The sequence below is a fragment of the Hylobates moloch genome, unplaced genomic scaffold (genome assembly GCF_009828535.3).
Source record: "Hylobates moloch isolate HMO894 unplaced genomic scaffold, HMol_V3 SCAFFOLD_4, whole genome shotgun sequence".
NCBI lineage: Eukaryota > Metazoa > Chordata > Mammalia > Primates > Hylobatidae > Hylobates > Hylobates moloch.
The window spans coordinates 28,791,490-28,808,000 of record NW_026652279.1 but is presented as its reverse complement, the minus strand read 5'-3'; the positions used below and the strand labels follow the sequence as shown (position 1 = coordinate 28,808,000).

The 16,511-nt window shown below is 47.2% G+C and overlaps 1 protein-coding gene across 3 annotated transcripts in view; it reads left to right on the top strand.

Moving 5' to 3' along the window:
• Nucleotides 1-465: 465 nt before the first annotated feature.
• VGLL4 (vestigial like family member 4) overlaps nt 466-16,511 on the top strand; it is a 163,105-nt gene continuing 147,059 nt past the window's right edge. Inside the window, exon 1 of one of the 3 annotated variants that reach the window (XM_032149734.2) lies at nt 466-612. The gene's annotated coding sequence lies outside the window, so the exon portion shown is untranslated. Of the gene's footprint in view, nt 613-1,511; nt 1,594-11,873; nt 11,891-16,511 lie in introns of those variants that run through there. The other 2 variants (XM_032149735.2, XM_058437268.1) reach the window with 2 other exon arrangements.

Here is a 16,511-nt window from a genome sequence, read left to right as displayed (position 1 = left end):
GAAGTTAGCGGCTGGATATGTTAAGCAAATGTTTTCTTAATTGTGGCAGTACAAGAAAACAATAGAGCAAGGGTTGCTGGGGATGGCGGGGGGCGGGTATCAGGCCTCTATCCCCCGGCCCCCCACCACCAAATCCCAGAGAAAGACAGGAAAAAATTAAAGACAGGCCTTTTCTTTTCGTGGTCACATGTCTGCCCTGCTGCTGTAATATAAGAACCTGCGCCAATTAGAAACGTTTTACCTCCTCCTCCCTGCCCCTCCCCGGGCACATTTCAGAGCAGGCCGGGTTGTGGACGCCAGTAGTTTGCCAAACACAGCAAACACTGGTGTGTGAGCGGCTGAAGGGGACTCTTTCCACTGCGATCTCCCTCCCTCCCAGCCTGTTTTGATTTACTAGGACTTCCTCCTCCGGGCGAGGCGGGGGAAGGACGCCGCCGAGCGCCTGGAGTTGTGCGCGTGTGTGTGTGCGAGTGTGAAGTGCAGCGCTGGAGTGCAACATGCTGTAATGGGTGGAAACCGAGCGGCGTCGGAGCGCCCTGGACCGCCGCGGCCGTTCTGAGCGCAGTGGCGCCGAGCAGCCCCTCCCGCAGCCGGTGTGACCTGTCCTTTCAGGTGTGTGGCCGTCTGCCCGTCGGGGAGCGTGGCTCGGGAATGCGGATGCCGAGAGGGGGCGACGGGGCCCAGGAGGCGGGGGACGGAAAGTGCGCCGCGTTCCGGGGGTGAGCGGGTGTGGACGGCGAACCGGCGCGGGCGGGTGGTGCGCCCTTCCCCGGCTTTTCGGCGAGCCGGGGGAAGCGGAGGGCGGCGTGGGTGCCGCAGGTTCGGCTGAACTCCGGGCACTTGGCGGGGTGTGTGTGGCGGGAAGGGCAGCAGGTCCGCGAGACGGGTCTGGTTGGACTGTGAACGTCGGCGTCCCGTGCGCAGTCTCCCGTGAGCTGGGACCTACTGTGCGCGCGTGGGGAGCGCGGCGGGCACCTGGGCGCGCACAAAATGTGCGTTTGTGTTTGTACATTTGCACGGAGTTGTGTCCCCTGGCGGGGCCTCGGGGACCGGGGGCGTGCGAGATGCCGTTTCCACAGCAGTGTGCGCCATGTCCACGCGCCTTGCCCGCTGGCGCCTCTCGGGAGCGCCCGCCCCGGCAAACCTCACTGCCCCAGCGCGCCGGCATCGGCCCGGGAGGTGCGAGCTGGCACCGGGCGCGCAGCTGGCGGGGTAGGGAAAACGGCCGCTCCCTGCCGCGGGAGGCCCCGCCCCTGTTTCCCTCCCGGCTCACCTGGGCTCAGCCCCCACCTGCTCCGTGAGGGGCGTGACCGAGGGCGTGGCCTGGCTAGCCTGGCGGAGCCCGGCTCAGGGTGGGCGGTGCCTCATTCCAGGGATTCCTTGCGCTCCCGCGCTCGCGTCCGCCGGTCTGGGCCGCGCGTGCGTGTGCGTGTGCGTGTTTGGCGGGGGCCCTTGCGGGGGCTCGGGCGCGAGCGCGCCTGTGCGTCTGCGCGCCCTCGGGGTGCGCCCCGCGTGCCCAGGTCCCGTCCCCGCCCCTGGGTCCCCCGCAGGGCCAGGCCGGCCCGAGGCGGGCGCGCCCAGAGCCGCCCGGCGGTGAGTGCGGTTGACCCGGTCGGCGGGGCGGGACCCGGGCTGGGCGGGGGCTGGCCTCAGGGGAGCCTTGGGGGGGCTGTCGGAGCAGAACCGGGATGCCCTGAGGGAGGGAAGAGGTGGCGGGTCCTCGCCGGGCCGCTCGGGAGGCGCCAGTGGGAGCGGAAGCGCCTAGGCTCCCGGAGGACGTCCTGGGAGTCGGAGGCGCGGGGCGGGCAAGGAGGCCCACGCCTGGCATCCCCGCGGTCCCCGTGGGCCTCAGGGAGGTCTGTGATGTGGACTGCGGGAAGGGGCACCGTCCTCTTCGTGTGCTTCCTGCCCCGTCCCCAAAACAGGACTGCACACTCCCCCTGCAGCCAGTGCAGGCCTCGCCGAAGAGCACAGGGCTGTTCGCTTTTTGTTTTGCTTGAAGTCTCCTTTGATTCATCACCCTGAGACATTTAACTGTCTTAGGTTATGAAGACAGTGCTTGCTGGGGCTATTAGTATTTATGTACGTTGCTGGCATGTGTTCGTCTGTTTAAGTTAGATGATTAAAAAATCGGTTTCGCTTTGATCGTCGGTGCTGTGTGTCTGCTAGTTGTAGTCCCTTCTCTGTGATTAATAAGAACCAGCAGCCTGGCGCGGGAGGGTAGGGGTGTGGGGGAAGTGGAGGCGGCTCTGCTGGGTTTTATCAACAGCTGGTGGCCCTCTCTTTGAAAGACACTGTCTCCCAGTTTGTGGAGTTTTAATATCTTGTTCTACACCCAAGCCTACCTCGACTCAGAAGGAGTCTGGCAGTTGTTTCCTCTAAATAGTCAAAGACAAAAAAAATTTAATTTGCCTATTAGGATTTGAAGGTCAGTTTTGCATACCATGTTAGCATACCAAACTTTAACTCTTTCTCTACTCGCTGAGTCCACGGACTCGTACTGTTCATTGTTTCCTGCCTGCATCTAATGAAGAGTCTGCGCATGACTGGGAGGGGAGTAGAGTGGGCAGTTTAAGGAGACCTTTGGGGTCGGAGCAGTAAAGCTGTCCCTGTGGTGTGATCTTGGGACAAGTTATTTATTATCTCTAAGTCCCAATGCTCTCAATTTAAATAAAGGGTTTAGAAATACTTGATTCAGAAGTTTCTTGTCTTACACTCAAGACAGTTTTGAATTTTTTCTTGTATTTCCTGTTACATCTGGCCTGAAAAGTCATCTCCCCCACGATGGAAATGATGTAAACCCTTCAATTCGTTGTTTAACTTTGGCAAAATTTTAATCCCAGGCTAATTTCCCCTGCCACCGTTTTTTCACACTTCTGGGCAGCCTGCCTTTGCTTTCCCATTTGGAAGGGAATGCAAAGTAATTTTTATGTTGACCAAAACACAATACAATTAAGAAGATAATTCTGCTATAAATAACTATGGACTACATTCCAAAACTGTGAATGTTGTAGTAAAAACAGCTCTGGGTTATTATTTCTGGAGACTTGAGTTCTAGTCCTATCAGTGTCACCGACTAGCTTTATGACCAGAAATAAGTTAGTCGTACTCAAACTTTGTGTCTTATTTTCCTTTGTAAAAGGGTGGTAATATCAGTTCCAATACATCACAGAGTTTCAGGAATTACAGAGAATAATGTGCTTTGAAAGTATTTTGTGTTATTTATAAATTCTTTGAAGCTTTGAAAGAGCTACATAAACACAGTTGTTACTGCTATCCCCCAACTGATTTAAAATTATGACTTTATCTGAAGATTTTAACACTTCTTACAGACATGATAATTATGTAAAAACTTTCACTTTTAAATGTCCTGGGCCGGGCGCAGTGTCTCACCTATGTAATCCCAGCACTTTGGGAGGCTGAGGTAAGAGGATCGCTTGAGGCCAGGAGTTCCAGACCAGCCTGGACAACAGAGAGACTCCCGGCTCCCAACTGTACCAAAAAAAAAAAAAAAAAAAAATTCTGTAGTGGGAAATTCCTTTTAACCCCTTATGGAGGCAGCCCTGTTACCAGTCTCTGGTGGTTGCCAAAACAAATCCAAAGGGAGATTTTATTTCGTATCTCTTCTAGGTATCTCTCTTGGAGAGCTTTGCTGTGCAGCTTTTAATTTGCCTTAGTAAAATAATGAGTAGGTTAACAATAAAAGTTGTTTTGTAACTTTGAACATGACCTAACAAAAGTACTAAAAGTTGTAAGCTCAGGAGGGAAAAATAAAATACACGGGAAAATTTTAACGTCACTGAAATTGTGACAGTGTGGTGATCTTAACATACCAATGTGTCTGCTTATTGCCTGTGTGGGATGAGCTGTTGCAGCTATGAGAACCTGGTGAAAGAGAAAGTTTTTTTGTGTGTGCGTTAAGAAATTTCTTCGAGGTATGTTAACTGAGGCTCATTTGTGTTTCTTTCAGGGAGCTCATCTAAAGTTAATGAAGCTATGGATAGTTGTTTAATAGAAGAGTAAAGTGAGTGCTGCTAATCTGTAGCATTTAGGATCTGTCCACATTAACCACCCCCCCCCAAAAAAAAAAACCCAATACCATAAGAACTAGATTGCAAAATCTTGATGCAAGATTTGGCAGATACAAACTGCCAAGGTAGGGAAAGGAGTGTAGGAGGTGCTAAAACCAGAACAATTATACCTTCTTGAAATACAGAATAATAGCACTTTTGCAAAGCGAGAAAACTTTGTAGCATGTACTTTCTGTGTCTCATGCCTCAGGTCTGATAATCAGATATAGTCGATCCTCATTTTTCGTGGGTTCCATGTTTATAAATTTGTCTACTCACTAAAATTTATTTGTAAGCCCCAAATCAATGCCTCTGACACTTTCTTCGACATTTGTGGACATGTGCAGCATGGGGAAAAATTTGAGCCTCCCAATGCACATGTTCTCAGTAGAGCTCAGACAAGGCAATATCCTGCCTTCTTGTTTGAGCTCTCATGCTGTAAACAACTGTGCTTTTTGCAGTTTATTTAGTAACATGTTTTTATATATTTTTGTGCCTTTTTTTTTTTTTTTGAGACGGAGTTTCACTCTTGTTGCCCAGGCTGGAGTGCAGTGGCACGATCTCGGCTCACTGCAACTTCCACCTTCTGGTTTCAAGTGATTCTCTTGCCTCAGCCTCCCGAGTAGCTGGGATTACAGGCACCCGCCACCACACCTGGCTAATTTTTGTATTTTTAGTAGATATGGGGTTTCACCATGTTGGCCAGGCTGGTCTTGAACTCCTGACTTTGTGATCCGCCTGCCTCGGCCTCCCAAAGTGCTGGGATTACAGGCCTGAGCCACCGCACCCTGCCCATTTTTGTGCTTTTTGTTGGGGATTTTGCTATTTACAGTGGCCCCCAAGTATGGTGCTAAAATGCTGTCTAATGTTCCTCAGCCAAGAAGGCTGTGATGAGCCTCATGGAGAAAATATACATGTTAGATGAGCTTCGTTCAGGCTTGAGTTACGGTGCTGTTGGCCTTGAGTTCAACATTAATGAATCAACAATAGGTATTAAATAAGGTGTCTTTAAACAGAAACATACGTAAAACAAGGTTGTGTATTGATCAGTTTGCAAAAATGTGACCAGAAGCCGGAAGGAATCTCACTCTCATTTCCCCTAGGAATAGTGGTTCAATATCCACTAATTCAGTGTTCACAGAGATTTTACAGAACACAACTACTATGAATAACAAGAACTAGGCCGGGCATGGTGGCTCACACCTATAATCCCAGCACTTTGGGAAGCCGAGTCAGGCGGATCACCTGAGGTCAGGAGTTTGAGACCAGCTTGGCCAACATGGTGAAACCCCGTCTCTACTAAAAATACAAAAATTAGCCAGGCATGGTGGCGGGCACCGGTGATCCCAATTACTAGGGAGGCTGAGTCAGGAGAATTGCTTGAACCCGGAAGGTGGAGGTTGCAGTGAGCTGAGATCGCACCATTGCACTCCAGCCTAGGCGACAGATCAAGGCTCTGTCTCAAAAAAAAAAAAAAAAAAAAAAGAACCAATAATATTTACTGACGGTGATAACTACAGTGCTACCTAATGTTGCGCTGTGTCATGAATTAGATGACTTTATGTAGGCTTTAATAGGCTGAGAGCTGAGATTTGATTTTGGAACAATGGAGAGTTAGACCTGGGCTCTTCTGGGAAGCTTGCTAACTTGGGCTGTGATACAAATTCATCTTTTTTTTTTTTTTTTTTTTTTTTTGAGACAGAGTCTTGCTCTGTCACCCAGGCTGGAGTGCTGTGGCGCAATCTTGGCTCACTGCAAGCTCTGCCTCCCAGGTTCACGCCATTCTCCTGCCTCAGCCTCCCGAGTAGCTGGGACTACAGGCGCCCCGCCACCATGCCTGGCTAATTTTTTGTATTTTTAGTAGAGACAGGGTTTCGCTGTGTTAGCCAGGATGGTCTCGATCCCCTGATCCGCCCACCTCGGCCTTCCAAAGTGCCGGGATTACAGGCGTGAGCCACCCCACCCGGCCCAAATTCATCTTTTATGCTTGGGAGTAATAGGTCCCTAAGAATATGTGTCGCTTTAGCACTTGTGAATAGGAAATAGTAACTATTCAAATAAGTATTCAAATTTTAAGTCTTCAAATAAATGCAAGAGCAAGCATATCCAGAGTAAACTAAAAATGCCAAAGAGTTTCTGTTATTTCGTATGCCTTGCTGTATAAGGCTGAGGTCTTGAAAATGAAGAGAGAGAGATTCATAATATCCTAAAATGAGAAAGGAAAACATGGTTCATTTTTTTCATATTTTTATGTATTTTATTTTATTTTATTTTGTATTTTTAGTAGAAATGGGATTTCACCATGTAGGCCAGGCTGGTCTTGAATCTCTGGCCTCAAGTGATCCACCTGCCTTGGCCTCCCAAAGTGCTGTGATTACAGGTGTGAGCCACCGTGCCTGGCCTCATTTTTATTTGGGCTGACAACAGTGTTGAAAAATGTTGGGAATTGGTAGTCTGCTCAGAAAGTTCAGACTTGATTTTTATTTGTCCCCCCTTAGATAACAGTGGTTTCAGTGTGGGCCCACCATATAGTCACTTTCCATGGGACACTTTAGGGAGATGGGTGGACTTCAGCCAGCAGTAAGAATTTTGCACCAGCATCAGGCAGCATTGCATAGGGCCATGAAATGTGTTGTAATGTAAGTTGGGTTTTGCAGCCCAGAGCCTGTATAGATGTCCCTCACTGGGTACATGATCAACTTTCATACAGTCTGTGCATTTTCATAGTTTACACTGATACCAAACTGTATTGCAATAACTGAGGATTTTTGTCACTGTGTGGTGGCACTATCTGCTAGCTCCTGTTGCCAGGGTAGTTGTGATGACTAAATATCGTACTCCTGCCCTCCTGCAGGGCTGAGAAGTCCCATAGACTCAAGCCCTGAGCCACGTTAGCATCAGGAAACCTTGAGTGGTTGAGCAGAGCATTCATTCAGGGTTTACATCCAGAGTGTTAGTCCCTGGTGTATTTGAAATTCTTCTAACAGACGTAGGCATGGAGTCACATTAATAGTAACCAAGGCAGGTAAGAATTGGTCTGAGTTAATGGGGGTCTCACTTTCTGTTGAGGTCATGGGAGGTGGAGGCACCTAAGGTTACCTGTTCCTGCTATACAGCCTCCAGCTTACATTGGAGGGTAAGAGATTGACGGCTGCCCAGCCTGTAGACCTCCCTCTTGCAGAGGTTTCACAGGAGGGATGCTAAGCCTTATGGAAAGGGTGTGATCTGGGGCTCACACTTGAGGTTGGCAGGTACCTGAAAAAAATCCTAATTAGAGATTTTATGCAGATATATATATATATTATATATATATATATAATATATATACACACAGTTCTCAGGAGGTAGACATAGAACATGTAGATATATTGTCCAAATATTAGAACGTTTGGGCCGGGCACGGTGGCTCATGCCTGTAATCCCAGCACTTTGGGAGGCCGAGGCTGGTGGATCACTAGGTCAGGAGATCGAGACCGTCCTGGCTAACACAGTGAAACCCCGTCTCTACTAAAAATACAAAAAATTAGCCGGGCGTGGTGGCGGGCGCCTGTAGTCCCAGCTACTTGGGAGGCTGAGGCAGGAGAATGGCGTGAACCCAGGAGGCGGAGCTTGCAGTGAGCTGAAATTGTGCCACTGCACTCCAGCCTGGGCGACAGAGCGAGACTCCGTCTCAAAAAAAAAAAAAAAAAATTAGAACGTTTGGCCTTGTAATGAATTTTCAGGAGTGATCATGTGTAGAAGTAAGGAATTTGATGCAAGCAGAAGCAGCTGAGTTCTTCTGGCATTGATGCTTCAAATTACGGCAGCGTGAGTCAGTTATACCTGCTTGGGACATGCCTCCATGAGGAAAGCTGGAATAGCAAATGATCCGTCTGTTCATGCTCTTTCTTTGATAATATGACTATTGAGAGAATATTTTGAATAAGGGCTGGCTTCTATTTAGAAAGGTAACGTAGAATTTAAGGTTGTGAGCAGTTCAAGCACCAAGGTGAAATTTTAAAAATGTTCTCACTGAACCTTAACAGTTGGCCATTGGAGCTTGACCACAGGTCTTCCTGAGCATGGTGAAGTCGACACCATCCTTCCTACTACTGTACCTGTTCGTTGATACCAAAGTCCTCAGGGTTTTTGCTTGACTCCTCTGTAGCTGTGGCCCCAGAAACCGCTATGTCTTGGTAGTTTGTTGCCAGTGTCGTTGTTGGCCACAGTCTCAGCATCAATTGACCTGGTGTGACAGTCTTCTTTTCTTACCTGCCTTGGTTACTATTAATGTGACTCCATGCCTACGTCTGTTAGAAGAATTTCAAATATACCATGGTTTGCGTGTTCCTGAGAGGTAAGGGCTTGCTTTCCCTTGCTCGCTGTTGAAACAGTCACATTATTGCCTGATAGGTATCTCAAGGTGTAGGGGAAAGAGCACAGGGCTAGAAGTCGTGGTTGCTAACGGAAGGTTTGCTTTGACCTAGGCTAAATAATTGTGCTTGTCACTAAAACCTCTCTAGCGTGATCAACTTAAGAGTAGTAAAAGTAGCACTGGAGGGAGAATTGAGAGACTTGAATTCTAGTCTTAGTTGCTTCAGGAAGTCACTTACATTCTTGGTGCCTCAATTTTTCTTTTTTTTAATCTGTAGAAGAAAAACAAACAACATATTTGGCCATTTGGCCTAAGTAATAATTTGATTGTGAGAATCCAATGAGGTCATTTATGTGAATGTATTTTGAAAACATGTATGCTATACACCTGGAAGATGGTGGTGGTAGACTAATAAAATCTGTTTCTCTCTTTAGTTTGTAAGACATTCTCAGTTACATCGTTTAATCTTATGTGCTAAGCTTGTGATCATATGAAGTTAGTTAGGCAATATTTTTTACTGTTTTCTTTAAGGAGGACGCTAGGGCCTGGAGAAGGTAAATGACTGGCCCATACAATTAAGTGTTGGACATCTAGGGCAAAGCCTAGAGCAAAATAGGCTTTCAGGGATTGTTGACTGAATGAGTGAAAGATTTAAAGTAGGGCTCAAACTTGGGCTTCCTGATGCTAAAGTCCTGGCTCTGTTGACTTAACAGATGGTGAAGTGCGAGAAGAAAAGAGGATTACTCAAATGAGAGATATTTTTAGCAAGAAGAGCAGAGAGGGATGGTCTGAGAATGGGATGTTAATAGGAAGAATATGTGCTGCATGAAGTTGGTGGGGCATCACCGGACACTGGGGAGGAGAAAGAACTGGAGGATTTAAAACCGTGAAACTGCTTGAGTGTCGCCACCACAGTCTGGTGACATTTGGTTTGATTCTCATTTCAGTTTTCCTTCTCACTGAGCCTGACAGCCAGCGTATCACCCAGTGTCATCCATATTTGGTGTACAGTGCTCAAGGGCAGGGATTTAACTTTTCTTTTTTTGTAACGTCTAAGTGCAGTGTTTTAATAGAGGAGATACCCAATAAATACCTCTAAATTCTTTTTTATTTTTTATTTTTTGAGACGGTCTCCGTCTGTCACCCAGGCTGAAGTACAGTGGCGTGATCTCAGCTCATTGCAGCTTCAACTTCCTGGGCTCAAGCCATCCTTCTGCCTCAGCCTCCCAAGTAGCTGGGACTACAGGCGTACGCCACCATACCTGGCTAATTTTTTTGTTTTTTTTTTTTTTTTGAGATGGAGCCCAGGCTGGAGTGCAGTGGCGCGATCTCAGCTCACTGCAAGCTCTGCCTCCCGGGTTCACGCCATTCTCCTGCCTCCTCAGCCTCCCGAGTAGCTGGGACCACAGGTGCCCGCCACCATGCCTAGCTAATTCTTTGTACTTTTAGCCGAGATGGGGTTTCACCATGTTAGCCGGGATGGTCTCGATCTCCTTACTTCATAATCTGCACGCCTCAGCCTCCCAAAGTGCTGGGATTACAGGGATGAACCACCGCATCCAGCCAATTTTTGTATTTTTTGTTGGGATGAGGTTTTGCCATGTTGCCCAGGCTGGTCTCACATTCCTGGGCCCAGGTAATCTGCCCACCTCGGCCTCCCAAAGTGCTGGAATTACAGGCATGAGCCATTGTGCCCGGCCACCTCTAAATCCTTTTTTTTTTTTTTTTTTTGAGATGGAGTCTCACTCTGTTGCTCAGGCTGAGTACAATGGTGCGATCTCAGCTTACTGCAAACTCCACCTCCCGGGTTCAAGTGATTCTCCTGCCTCAGCCTCCTGAGTAGCTGGGATTACAGGTGCTCACCACCACGCCCAGCTAATTTTTGTATTTTTAGTAGAGACGGGGTTTCACCATGTTGGCCAGGCTGGTTTCGAACTCCTGACCTCAAGTGATCTGCCTGCCTCAGCCTCCCAAAGTGCTGGGATTATATGCGTGAGCCACGGTGCCTGGCCACATCTCTAAATTCTTGATGGCCAAGAAGTACACCCCATGCCATGGTGTGATAGTTCATACTTTTGGGTTTGTCCTACCATTGCATATTATTAGCTGAAACCAAATTGATTTTAGCTCAGGGAGTGGTCCTGGGGAGGCCAGAGTTTGGACTCATGATGGAACAGGGCCAACAGGTGTTAGGGTATTTTATTGTATGCATCTGGAAGTTGGAGAGGCCATCAGGTGTTTAAGGATAGTGATGTCTGTCTGTTTCTGACTTTTGGCCCCATTAGTGTGTGTGGCAGGAACACCTGGCAGTTTGAATGTGATTCCTCCCATGCCCACCCCCCTGGCCTCCACATCTAGGCAAGGTAGTTGCTCCATGTTCTCGTACTCTTACCTAAAGTATATCGTATCTAGCCACTGCCATGGGACAGACATGGAGTGAACATGCCTGGTGCTGTAGCTTTTATAGTGCAAATCTTCTTGGAAAACTTCCATAACATATTTTGGAGTTGTATTCCCTTGCTTGAAAAACAATATAATCTAATATACCCCACAGTGCTGTTCCCAAGTGATTTGGTTTGAATGTTTGTTGCCTCCAAATGTTATGTGGAAATGTGATCCTCAATGTTGGAGGTGGGTCCTGGTGGGAGAGGTTGGATCATGGGAGCGATCCCTCATGAATGGTTTAGTGCCATCCCCTTGGTGATGGGTGAGTTCTCTGGTAGTTCCTGGGAGATCTGGTTGTTGAAAAGAATGTGGCACCTTCTTGCCTCTTTTGCTCCTGCCCTCGCCATGTGATGTGTTGGCTTCTGCTTTGCCTTCCATTATGATTGGAAGCTTCCTGAGGTCTCACCAGAAGCTGAGCAGATGCTGGCACCATGCTTATACAGTCTACTGTGAGCCAGTTAAACCTCTTTTCTTATAAATTACCCAGCCTCAGGTATTACTTTATAGTGACACAAAACAGACTAACACACCAAGATAGGTACTCTGGTCCCCTTGTTGACTAAAAAGGGACAGTTCTTTGTGGAAGGCCAAAAAATGGCTGTCAGATTTATAGCTGAGCTTGCCGTTAGCACTGAATGCCCCTAAGTTTTTGTAGCTTTAAAATTGATACCTCTTGTTCCCTAATTCTCAACCTTTAGTTATTTGGAAGAACATATTAATTGAGGCTAAGGGAGTGTGAGGAAAGGCATGTGGACTGGCAGAGAAAATATATGACCATTACCTGAAAAAAAAAATCCACAACAAAATACATGTCTATTCATGATGAATTATGTTCACATTTGACAACCGTGAAAAAGGTGAATGGATAGACCAGAAACTGGTTTGCAGTGCAGTGGAGCACACAATGTACTTTGTATCTGTTTTTTTTTTTTTTTTTTTTTTTTTAGATGGAGTCTTGCACTGTTCCCCGGACTGGAGTGCAATGGTGCAATCTCGGCTCACAGCAACCTCCGCCTCTCAGGTTCAAGTGATTCTCCTGCCTCAGCCTCCCGAGTAGCTGGGATTATAGGCACCCACCACCATGCCTGGCTAATTTCTTGTATTTTTAGAAAAGACAGGGTTTCACTATGTTGGCCAGGCTCGTCTTGAACTCCTGACTTTGTGATCCGCCCACCTTGGCCTCCCAAAGTGCTGGGATTACAGGCATGAGCCACTACACCTGGCCCTCTGTATCTTTTTCTAGAGCCACACTCCTCTCACTTAAATGTTGTTATGTTCCAGGTGTCAGCATTTCAATGGATTATTATTATTATTATTATTTTTGAGATGGAATCTTACTCTGTTGCCCAGGCTAGAGTGCACTTTCCCAATCTCGTCTCACGGCAACCTCCGTCTCCCGGGTTCAAGCAGTTCTCCTACCTCAGCCTCCTGAGTAGCTGGGATTACCGGCGCCATCACCACCATGCCTGGCTAATTTTTGTATTTTTAGTAGAGGCTGAGTTTCACCATGTTGTCCAGGCTAGTCCCGAACCCCCAGCGTCAAGGGATCCGCCTGCCTCGGCCTCCCAAAGTGCTGGGATTACAGGTGTGAGTCACCATGCCTGGTCCTCAGTGGATTATTTTTGGTTATCACTATATCCTAATGCAAAACTACCACAGAAATAAGACATTATTGGGATAGACCTATATTTGTTTTTCAGATGCAGCATAGTTTTTTGTGCAAGGTAGAGGATAATTCGTGGCTCATAAAGGAAATAAAATAAACTTGTCACCCCCCTGCTTAAAGCTTTTCGGGCCATTCCAGGACTTTTCACGGTCTTAAAATATCAGCGTTGCAGGCCCTCCAGGCACATGTGACCTGGCCCTGTGCTGCCCACCTCAGGCCTCCCTTTTGCTGACTTCAGGGCAGCCACCCTGGCCGCCCCCCACATCACCTGCCCAGCTTTTGTGTGTTGGTCTCAGCATGTGCTGCTGTCTCCTACCTTCCCCCACCCTCCTTGCTCTTTCTGGGTCTAATTCTTCTCGTTCTTTAGGTTTCAACTTCCGTTCATCTCTTCAGCAAAATCTTCCCAGACCACGCTGGCTAAAGTAGTGGACAGTGCCCTGTCATTTTCAGTACATTTACTGTCATTTGTGATTTATTTAATATATTTGCATATGTTTTGGCAAATAATTATTTTAATACCTATAAGGCCCATTCACTTCTCAGAAAACCGTATGAGGGAGGTAATATTAATATCTCCATTTTCCAGATGAGGAAATAGACACACAGAGGTTGTCATTTCCCAGGGTTACATAGATTGGAAGTGGTTTACCTGGATTCATATTAATTCTGATGCTAATTTGATGCTGAAATAATCATGATGCTGATTTGCCTCTCAATGTGGTGTGATCCTCTATCTAATACTGTAGCCATGGTTTTTCCTCCCACATTATCAATATGTTTTATTGGGTTTATTCAGTGCTGTGGATAGGATGTATATAAGATATAAAATTCAGAAGACTTTTTGTTTGTTTTTTAGAGATGGGGTCTCACCCTGTCACTCAGGCTGGAGTGCAGTGGTGTGATCATAGCTCACTGCAGCATTGACCTCCTGGCTTCAAGGGAGCCTCCCACCTCAGCCTCCCGAGTAGCTGGGACTATAGGTATACGTCCCTATGCCTGGCTAATTTTTTAATCTTTTGTAGAAATGAGTAAATTTCTAAATTTCTGTGTTGCTCAGGCTGATCTGGAACTCCTGGACTCAAGCGATCCTCCTGCCTTGGCCTCTCAAAGCACTGGGATTTCGTGGCTGAGCCACCACACCCGCCTGGAAGACCATTTTTTTTTTTTTTAATAACGGTTATCTTCCACCTTTGCTTTGTTCTTCCATGGCTAGATAATGCTTGGTCCCTGTCCCTCATTTCCCAGCTGTATTGTCCTTATCTCACACCTGCTTCCTACAGAAGCCTCTTAACTCATCCACCTCCAGTAACTTCTGGAGTCACCCTCTCCAGTCAAACCATCCTACACAGAACTTCTTCTTCTTCTTCTTTTTTTTTTTGAGGCAGGGTCTGGCTCTGTTGCCCAGGCTGGAGTGCAGTGGTGCAATTACGGCTCACTGCAGCCTCAACCCTCCATGGTCAAGTGATCCTCCCACCTCAGCTCCCTGAGTAGCTGGGACCGTAGGCCCATGCCACCACTTCCAGCTCATTTTTTATTTTCTAAATTTTTTTTGTAGAAATGGGGTCTCACTATGTTGCCCAGGCTGTTCTCCAACTGCTGAGCTCAAGTAATTATTCTGCTTCAGCCTCGTAAAGTGCTGGGACTATAGGCGTGAGCCACATGCCTAGACACATGGAACTTCTAAACTAAAATAGTGTGAACATCATGTCACGGGCCAGCTCAGGGACAGATGATGACAACTGCCTGTTGCCTATGACATTAAGTATAAACCTGAAGGCCAGCTGTCAGCTCTTTCCTAAGGCCACCCGCATCAGGCTTACCTGAATTTAGCTTCTGCTGCTTCCTAACGTGGATTTTCAGTTCTAGACAGGCAGGTCTGGCCACCTGTCCCAGGTGCTCATTCCTGCCCCTGTGCCTTTTCTCAGACTGTTGACTCAGGATGACTGCACTGGGGATAAGACAGGGTCCTTGCACCCAGGAAGTATACAGAAACACAGCGTGATCCAGGAAGGCAAGGGAGGCCAGAGAGGAGAGTGACTGCCTGGGGCAGGGCAGCCGGGGAAGGAAATTTTCAAAGTGGCTTTTTGAAACACACACGCATCCACAAACCACCCCCAAACAAAAAATAGATGTGCACAAGGCAAACACATTAGCTGACATTGATCTCTTTTATCACACAATACCCATTTTAATTTTAAATAATATTTAGTCTTTGATTATCCTCTTTTTAATTTTGCCTGTCATTATTCTATCTTATAAACTTTAGTTTCCGAACAAGAGCATGACTCCTCGAAAGCAGAGATCTATCTTCTGTTTCTCCTTAACCTTTCCTGGGCACTTTGTTGAACTTAGAATAGTTGTGTAATAAACATTGGCTGATTTCATTAATAAGGTTGCAGCAGATGGCAGGTGCCTTGTGGATGAGCCTTTAATACCCATTGTCTTATCTACCTACTTTGAATGTAAGTTGCTTGGGGGTTTAGGATTTCATAGCATCTGTATAAACTTAAATGTCTAATCTTCCGCTATGCTAGAATTCTGGGTCTGCCTTATGTCATTTGATGCTTTTATGCTTTGATATTTTGTTTCTGTGCATACTTTATATAACCTAAGGTGTGTATTAATCTATTTAGGTCTAGAATTTTGAAAGCATTGTCCTTTAACTTACTGGGGTAAGATTAATTTAGAGAATTATGAGTCTAAATGCTGTATTATTGCAGAGTAGGATGCTTAGCAGCAGTTACTACCCCAAATCACAAGACCTTTTTTTTTTTGAGACGGAGTCTCGCTCTGTTGCCCAGGCTGGAGTTCAGTGGCGCGATCTCAGCTCACTGCAAGCTCCGTCTCGCGGGTTCATGCCATTCTCCTGCCTCAGCCTCCCCAGTACCTGGGACTATGGTGCCCACCACTGCGCCCAGCTAATTTTTTGTGTTTTTAGTAGAGACGGGGTTTCACCGTGTTAGCCAGGATGGTCTCAACCAAATCACAAGACTTTAAACCCAGATCTTTCCTGAATAGGAAACTGGCTTGGGTGAAGAGAGTATTACCTAGTTCTTGGGAGTTCAGCAGACTTTTTTCTGTTAGTTCCAAGCTCTTGTTGGTTTTCTCCATTGTTGAACAAGTTCACAAATCCTTCCTCTTAGGAGATGGTCTTTTCTGTTTTACAAAGAAGATCAGGAATATGAGCACTGTTAGGTTTTCCCTCTTAGACCGCTGCTTTTACCCATCCTCCCTTCTCTCTGAAAAAGAAGACATGTGCGTGTGTTAGGAGGTCGTTGCCTCCCAGCCACTCTTAGTCTTCCATGGCCCTCCCCTCCCCTCTCTGCCTGCCAAGCTCAGTGAGCTCCGCCTCTGCGTTTTCCTGCATCCCCGCGGCTTCGGTGCCAGTGCCCCTCGCTGCCCTCTGCGTGCCTGCCCACGGCTCTGGCCTTCCCGTTGTCTGCCCTGTGCTGAGCTTCCCAAGCTCTACTCCGTTCCACGTGGTGCGGCCAGGATAACTTGCCCAGAACGCATGGACGACTAAGCCTCTTTTCTGCCCAGATGGAGTTTTCAGTGGCTCCTTAATGCATGTCAAGCCGCTGTCCCATCAAAGCCCTCAGTCCTTTCACGATGTGGTCCCAGTCTAAATTTCCATCCTTGTCGCTTACTTTCTGTCCACATTTTACTCTTGTAGGCAATTTGGACAGCGTGTTGTTAAACCGATTCTGCTTCTGTTCTTCCCTTCTGGGGGAGGAACTTTTATATTGGTTCTTCAAAGGCTCCGCTCAAGTTCTGTTTTCTTCACAAAGCCTTTCAGAATTCATCTGTATTTCTGTAGGACTTTGTTTCTAGCACTGTTCTGACGCTTTGCACATTTTGTCCTAACCCGGTATTTTCCCCAGGTGTTCCCTGAGATGCGTTTCAGGTTAAAAATGGCCCATGACGTCGAGGTTTCGCGTGTACAGGGCTTTCTGCCCCCACAACGGGAGATTAAAGG